This window comes from Heteronotia binoei, chromosome 3, assembly GCF_032191835.1.
Source record: "Heteronotia binoei isolate CCM8104 ecotype False Entrance Well chromosome 3, APGP_CSIRO_Hbin_v1, whole genome shotgun sequence".
NCBI lineage: Eukaryota > Metazoa > Chordata > Lepidosauria > Squamata > Gekkonidae > Heteronotia > Heteronotia binoei.
The window spans coordinates 2,374,025-2,382,396 of NC_083225.1; positions in this window are offsets into that span (position 1 = coordinate 2,374,025).

Sequence of the window (8,372 nt, forward strand, 5' to 3'; positions counted from 1 at the left end):
CTTCCCCCAGCCAGCCAGTGGGGAAGGGGGGGCTTTGAGAGCCACAAATATGTATGAAAGAGCCGCATGGGGCTCCCAAACAGTCCTAAATATAGAGAAAGCAGGCAGTGAATTAGTATGCAAAACCATGGAAATGTTTGTTAGCAGATTCAAAGAAGGGTCTGGTGATAGCTATTTGCTCAACATAAACCAGCGTTCTTTTCCGTGCATCTCCCCAAGCCTGGAGTTGCCCACTTGAGAGGCAGCCCCACCCCCCTAAAAACACAAACCTAACAGCCCTTTGTAGACAGATCCAAGCAAGCAGCCCTCTTGGTCTGAAGCAATACAACGAAGTAGGAGCCAAGTTGCACCTTTAAGGCCAATAAAGTTTTATTAAGAATGCAAACTTTCAGGTGCTAGAAGCACACTTCATCAGACAATAGGACAGAATGGCCAATAGTCCCAAGCATAGAGAAAGTGGGCAGCAAATTAGTATGCAAAACCATGGAAATGTTTGTTAGCAAATTCAAAGAAGCACCATTTGGGGTCTGGTGACTGTTAGTTTATGTCGGGCAAATAGCTTTAATTTTCAGAGTGTCTCCCCAAGCCAGGAATCACCAACCTGAAAGGCAACCCCCCCCAAAAAAATAAAAGATAGAAGCCCTTTGGTCTTTGATCTCGATCTGCCCCAACACCCAGGCCACTTTTCCCAGCTCTTGTTTCCAGCTCCCAACTAGCATTGCTTTGATGACAGAAATGCTTATACTGGGGGGGGGGGGGGGGGGGGCTGTATCACTTGAAACCAGGCTGCCTTTCCCCACGAGGCGGTTTCTCATTTTCCCGCTTGCAAGATCTGGGGCCTCCTAAAGAACACCTTTGGCGCATATCAATTCAAACTGTCTCACAACTGCCGGGGGCACTCCCAAAAGCCCCCCCCCCCCTTAAGCCCATTCCCGTTTGCGCTGTCTAAAGTTAGCTAGAGACCAGTGGTGGCCAAACTTGGTTAACGTAAGAGTCAAACGGAATAAAATCAAATGTCGGAGAGTCGCAAGACATGAACGTCAAATGTTTAAGAGCAGGAAGGAAAGCAAATGGGTGGAGAGGGAGAGGTGGAAAGAAAGCAACTTTAACTTTTAACGCATTTGCCAAGCCAAGTGACAAATGCCTTCTCCAAGCCGGCTGATGGGGCGGTGGGGGCTTCGAGAGCCACACAAGATTTGTGAAAAGAGCCGCATGCGGCTCCCGAACCGCGGTTGGGCCACCCCTGCTGCAGGCCGAAAGGGCTGGCGTCGAGAAAGCACCAACAGGCCGATGACAAAACCGGAGCGAACCACCCCGACCTGGAACCGGCTTCAAATGAAAAACTTCTCTCCCCCCCCCCCGTCCTCTCCCCAAACACAAAACATCACTTGGCGCTTTTGTGCTTTCCGATTTTAGTTCTTCCAGCTGTTGGCATGTGGAGCCGCGTCCAGTTTGCTGGGTCGGGCGGCGGGGGAAAGAGGCCCAGGCGGCTGCCGGCCCGTCTAAAATGCCGGTGCGGGGGCGAAGGGGACAGGCAGGCGGCTCGGATTCTGCCGCTGAGCGAGGGCACCGGGCAGCGGCAGCTGGAGCTTGCAACACACGCCCAGCGCCCGCCCCTCCCTCCCTGCCCCCTTTTCCCCACTCGCGGCGGGCAAATCCGCCCCCCGCCCCGCCCCGCCCCGCATCCACGCCCGGGCACAGGCGGGCAAAGAGCCCCAAGCGCCCGCCCGCTCCCCAAAGAGCCCCTGCGGGCCGCCGGAGGAAGCCCGAGAGTGCCGGAGAAGGCGCGGGCTTCCCAACGCCTCCCTCCCCCAAACCGGCTTGCAGGCGCCCGCGAGCCTCAAGGTGCGCGGCTGGGGAGGGACACCCGCCGGGAGGAGACGCCGCAAAGGCGCCCTGGGGGGGGGGGGTCTCGCTGCACCTGAGCCGGCCGCCCTCCCAGCGGAGCGCCCCCTTCTCAGCCGCCCCGAGCACAGGGATGAATGGCTGCAGGGGCTGCCCCTGGGAGTGCAAGTGCAACGCCCGCCCGCCCGCCCGCCCTCGACAACTTGCAGCTGCGGCCGGCTCGGCTGTCCGCCCCACGGCCCCGCCCGGCCCCCCGAGCAGCCTCTCCCGGCCGGGCCGGGCTCTTACCTGCACCAGCTCCTCGGCGGCCAGGCGCTCTCCTCCCCCGGCTCCGGGCGGCGGCGGCGGCTTGAGTTCCCCGGGGCCGCCGAAGAGCGCGGCCTCCCGGGCCCCCAGAACCGGCTTGAGCTGGGCGAAGACGGGCTCCTCCGGCCCCAGGCGGGCGCTCATGCTCAGCACCCGGGCGGCCATGCGGGCCCCAAAGAGCGGCAGGCAGCCAGCAAGAGCCTCGCCCGGCCCGTCGCGCTCACCAGCCGCCTCCGCCTCCGCCAGCTGCGCCTTCGCGCATGAGGCTGCCCTCCACCTGGCCCGGCACGTCCCTCCTGCCCCACGGCCGCCCCTATTTCACCCGCCCCCAAGCCCCGCCCACGCCCCGCCCCGCCCCTCCTCCGCCGGGCCCCGCGCCCCGCACGAAGCCCAACAAGCCCGCAGAGGCACGTGGCGCCCGGGCCGCCCTCCGCACCTCCGGGGGGGGCAGCTGGCCCGGAGAGGCTTCAGCCATGGAAGACCAAAGCCGCCCGGCGCTCTCTCGCCCGCTCCCCTTTTGAAATAGCACTGATGCATTCTGGAATTCGCCCAGTCAACCCAGACCCGAGCTCAGGGGTGGCCAGACGGTGGCTCTTTCACACATATTGCTTGGCTCCTGAAGCCCCCACCTCCCCGGAGGCTGGTTCAGAAAAGGCATTTGTCTCTTTAAATCACTTCTCCAAGCCAAGCAGGCAGCAGTTTGGAAAATGCATTTAAAGTTAAAGTTGCTTTCTTTCCACCTCTCTCTCCCCCTGCTATCTTCTTTCCTTCCTGTCTTTTGGCTCCCCAATATCTGATGTTCACATCTTGCAGCCCTCAAACATCTGATGTTTATTCTGTGTGGCTCTTACGTTAAGCAAGTTTGGCCACCCCTGCCCTAGCTTGTGATTCTTTTAATCTGCTAAAAAAATATTTCCATGATTTTGCATCCTGATTCACTGTCCACTTTCTCTATGTTAAGGACTCTTGCCATTCCCTCCTATTGTCTGATGAAGTCTGAGGCTCTGACGGGGTCTGTTTTCTGAGGCAGAGGCACCAAATTTGCAGCATAGCATCTTGTGCCTCTCCTCAAAACACCATCCAAGTTTTAAAAGGATTGGACTAGGGGGTCCAATTCTATGAGCCCCCAAAGAAGGTGACCCTATCCATCTGATTTTGTAGAAAAATAGGTGGTGGCGCTCATCCAGGGATTGTTATGCAGCTGCACCTGCTATTCAATGGACAAGGAGGTGGAACTCTCAGAAAAGGTTCAGGAGCTGTGCCCCTGTGAGTGCCCACTGAATCCAAGGCCTGACCCTATCCTTCATTATTTCCAATGGAGGGAAGGTATTTAAAAGGTGTGCGGTCCCTTTAAATGTGACGGCCAGAACTCCCTGTGGAGTTCAGTGATGCTCCTCACAACCTGGCTCCACTCCCGAAGTCCCCAGGTATTTCATGAATTGTACTTGGCAACCCTAGTTGACTCAGCCTTCCCTCCTTCCAAGGACTGAGTTGACTGAGGAAGGCAATGGCAAACCACCCCTTTAAAAAGCCTGCCAGGTAAATGTTGTGAAGGCATTTCTCTCTTGAAATCACTTCTCCAAGCCAAGCCAGCTGGCAGCTGGGAGAATGCATTTAAAGTTAAACTTGCTTTCTTTCTACCTCTCCTCCTCTGATCTGTTTTCCTTCCTTGCTTGCTTGCAGCTCTCAAACACCTGCTGTCCGTGTCTTGTGGCTTCCAAACATCTGAGGTTTATTCTGTGTGGCTCTTATGTTAAGCATGTTTGGCTAGCCCTGCTTCAGACCCACACGGCTGTCATAACATAAGAACATAAGAGAAGCCATGTTGGATCAGGCCAATGGCCCAACCAGTCTGTGTCACACAGTGGCCAAAAAACCCAGGTGCCATCAAGAGGTCCGCCAGCGGGGCTAGAAGCCCTCCCACTGTGCCCCCATGTACAAGAATATAGAGCATCACTGCCCCAGACAGACAGTCCCATCAAGATGCTGTGGCTACCTCTGCTCCATATGTTTATCCAATTCCCTCTTGAAGCTGGCTATGCTTATAGCCGCCACCATCTCCTGTGGCAGTGAATTCCATGCGTCAATCATCCTTTGGGTGAAGAAGTACTTCCTTTTATCAGTTCTAACTCGACTGCTCAGCAGTTTAATTGAATGCCCACAAGTTCTCGTATTGTAAGAAAGGGAGAAAAGTACGTACTTCTTTCTCTGCCTTCTCTATCCCATACATAATCTGGTAAACCTCTATCATGTCACTCCGCAGTCAACGTTTCTCCAAGCCCTAAGTGTTTTAACTTTTCTTCATAGGGAAAGTGTTCCAACCCTTTAATCATTCCAGTTGCCCTTTTCTGCACTTTTTCCAATGCCGTAATATCACAGTATCCACCTGAATCCGTTCTGTGCCCTGAACACTCTATTTACAGTGCAAAATCAATACTGGGAACACGAAGTCCCGTTACTTCTCCAAGGATGTGCTGGAACCCCACACGTTCCTTCCCAGAAAGCAGGCAAGCGTAGGACTGCAAGCGCTACCAGTGCAATGCTTAGGATCTGGAATAGATAATACAATTCTGCATAGGATTGCCCTGGAGCAGCCATCCCCAACCTTTTTGGCACCAGGGACTGGTTTTGTGGAAGACAATTTTTCCACGAACCGGGAGCGGGGGGCGGCGCACGATGGTTTTTGGATGATACAACTATGCACTTTATTCCTATTAGTTTGGTGTAGTAGTTAAGTGTACGGACTCTTATCTGGGAGAACCGGGTTTGATTCCCCACTCCTCCATTTGCACCTGCTGGAATGGCCTTGGGTCAGCCATAGCTCTGGCAGAGGTTGTCCTTGAAAGGGCAGCTGCTGTCAGAGCTCTCTCAGCCCCACCCACCCCACAGGGGGTCTGTTGTGTGAGAGGAAGGTAAAGGAGATTGTGAGCTCCTCTGAGACTATGAAATTTGGAGTGGAGGGCAGGATATAAATCCAATATCATCATCTTCTTAAGTGTGTGGGCTCTTATTTGGGAGAACCGGGTTTGATTTCCCATTCCAACACTTGCAGTTGCTAGAATGGCCTTGGGTTAGCAATAGCTCTTGCAGGAGTTGTCCTTGAAAGGGCAGTTTCTGTCAGAGCTCTCTCAGCCCCACCCACCCCACAGGGGGTCTGTTGTGCCAGAGGAAGGTAAAAGAGATTGTGAGCTCCTCTGAGACTCTAAAATTCGGAGTGGAGCGCAGGATATAAATCCAATGTCGTTTTATTATTATTATTACTACATTGTAATATATAATGAAATAATTATACAACTCACGGCCCAGTTGCTAACAGGCCAGGGGCAAAGGGGGGCAAAGGGGGATGACAGGAGGGGGCACCAAATTGGGTATGGAGTCCATTGTACTCTATGGGACCGTAAGATAGAATGGCCCATAAGGGGGCGACATTTTTTAATTTTGCCCCCCCCCCCTCAAAAAACATGTAGATCCGGTCCTGTAACAGACCACAGACCCGGGGGTTGGGGACCCTTGCCTTGGAAAACAATTCTCTCTCCTCCCTTGCTCAAAAGTCCCTGTGTCAGCACCAGTCTTTTCTGACTCTGGGGTGACTTTTTTCCAAGCCAGCTGACAGGGTTGTGGGGGCTTCAAAAGCCACACGTGGCTCCTGAGCCACAGTTTGGCCACTCCTGGCCTGAAGCAATAGAACAACGCTGGAGTCCAGGGGCACTCTTAAGACCGACAGAGTTTTATTCAAGACGTACGCTTTCATGTGGATGTAACTTCACCAGAGAGGCACCTGAAGAAGCGTGCATGCACATGAAAGCTTATACTCAGAAGTAAACTTGGTGGGTCGGAAAGGTGCCCCTGGACTCCAACTTTGTTCTAGGACACAGATAGGATTGCCAGCCTCCAGGTGGGAACCGGAGAACAAGCAAACGCACCGTGTATAAGCGGCTCTAATGTAAACTCTCGCTCTTAAAGTTGCAGTGTCCAAAAAAATGATTTAAATTACCATTCATCTTGGTTTATTTTCTGAGCAGTTTAGCTTCATACTTGTGGGGAAACAGTCTCTATTCCCATTCAACAAAATTTCCAACACCAATAATCAAAGTGAGAAGCAGCAGTAGCCTCTATAGTGCGACAGGTGATACCGGTCTTGCTTCCTTTTTTGCTCTATTGCTTTATCTCAGCTACAGCCTGCTCATTAAATTAATCCTTCAACAATTCCACAACATTTCACTCTTACATTTAGAACCTCAAGTTTACAGTCCCAGAGGTTGTTACCAGTGTTCCCTCTAAGCTGAGTTAGCGTGAGCTAGCTCACAGATTTTTAGCCTCACACATTTTTTTCTTAGCTCAGGAAGGATGACCCCAGAACTCAATAATGTATGTAGTAGCTCACAACTTTAACACCAGTGCCTCACAGCTTTAATACAAGTGGCTCATGAAGTAGAATTTTTGCTCATAAGATTCTGCAGCTTAGAGGGAACATTGGTTGTTACTATAAGCTGTTTTCCCAGGTGTATTCAATTAGTTAGGGGCCAGAATATCTCCTGCTTTTACAACTGATCTCCACCTGGCAGAGATCAGCTCCCTTGGAGAAAATGGCTGCCTTGAAGGGTGGACTCTCTGGCATTGTGCCATGCTGGGACCCCTCCTCCACCCTGTCCTGGCTCCACCCCCAAAGTCCCAAAACAGACCTGGCAACCCTAAGATCGTGTAATGTCTTACTTAGCATTCAAATATATAACATTGTTTTTCAAGGTGAGATAGTTCAGCAGGTGGGATTCTACCTTGTGGTGCAGAAAAGGTTTTGAACGTTGCTTAGTGGAATGCTAAGGCACGGCCCCCTATGTTTTCAAAATGGCTGGTGAAACACCAAGCAGCAGTTTGCTCAGAGGCTTAGTGAGGGCAGCAGGCCAGGTCGCACATTACAGGCAGGTTTTGTTTCAGGCCCAGTCTGCAACCCGTATGCCTACAAGCAGACACAAGTAGTATGTGTGCAGAGGTGTTCTTGTCATCAAAAACATTTGTTCCTGATCATAGGGACAAACACTACACATGTGTGTACGCACAGCTTGCGGGGACTATGCCCACTTGTGCCGAAGGCAGGGCTGTCACCAGTGCCCTCACGCCCTTTCTATGAGCACTGGGCCTGTACACTGAATTTTTTTGCCATGCTTCAAAATGCATTAGACATCATGGGAGAACAAAAGGAAAAAAGTGTACACTTCACTTGAAACGGTGCTTCAGAAATTAATCAGATTAAAATTGCACACAGGACATCCTATTCAAAGAAATTCTCAGCACACAAAAACAAGGCTGGCCCTAGACTGTCTGGCAGCCCAGACAATGCTAACTTCTGCCCTCCCCCCACTGATAACGTCCCTGAGTCACATGGGGTGCTCATGCCCTAGGCAATCACCTAGTTTGCCTGAATGGAACCCACCTACTCCAGCTGCCAGATGCTCATTGGGAGCAGAAGACGCCCGTCAGTGGGAGGAGGGCAAACAGAATGACCCAAGGCAACCCAGGCAGGAACCCAGAAATGGCCTAGTCACATCATGCAACTCTCTGGGGGTTTCCCCGATCTCTATGATTTTTACCATAAAGTTCTAATTAAATCCTAAAGTCATGAAACACGATGATGTCCTTTCCAGTTACACACCTAGAAAGGATGCTGCATCACACAAACTGTTTCACCGGGACCTCTGCCTCTCCCCAAAATCCCACCAGTCGCCAGCGCTGGGCTGACAACCAGCCCACTGACCCAAATACAGCTCAGCAGCTGTGGCCTGGGGGGCGGGGTTTCCAACAACAGCACTTTTCACCACCATGTATATTTTCGCAACAACAATCCTGTGAGGTGAACTAGGCTGAGAAAAAGCAACTAGGCCCAAAGTCACCTAGCCAGTGTCCATGGCAGAGTATGAATTCCAACCTGGGTCTTCCTGATCTAGCTCTGATGCCCTTACACCACAGTGTCAAATCTTCCCCTTTGAGCCCAGATAAAACTCTGTTCTAAACAGGCCTCCTTTAGGGGCAGGAATTCACAGGAGCAGAGCTCTAGAACCTCTAAATTTTCTTGTGCTCTTTCTTTCTTACCCCTAATCCCCCCCAAAAAATACTTGCTTCTGGGCTCCATGGTTCAAACCCCCTGTGAGAATTTTGCTGAACTCTTACCACAAAAAAAAAATGGGAAAAGAACCCAACATATCAAGCAGACAGATGGAAATCTT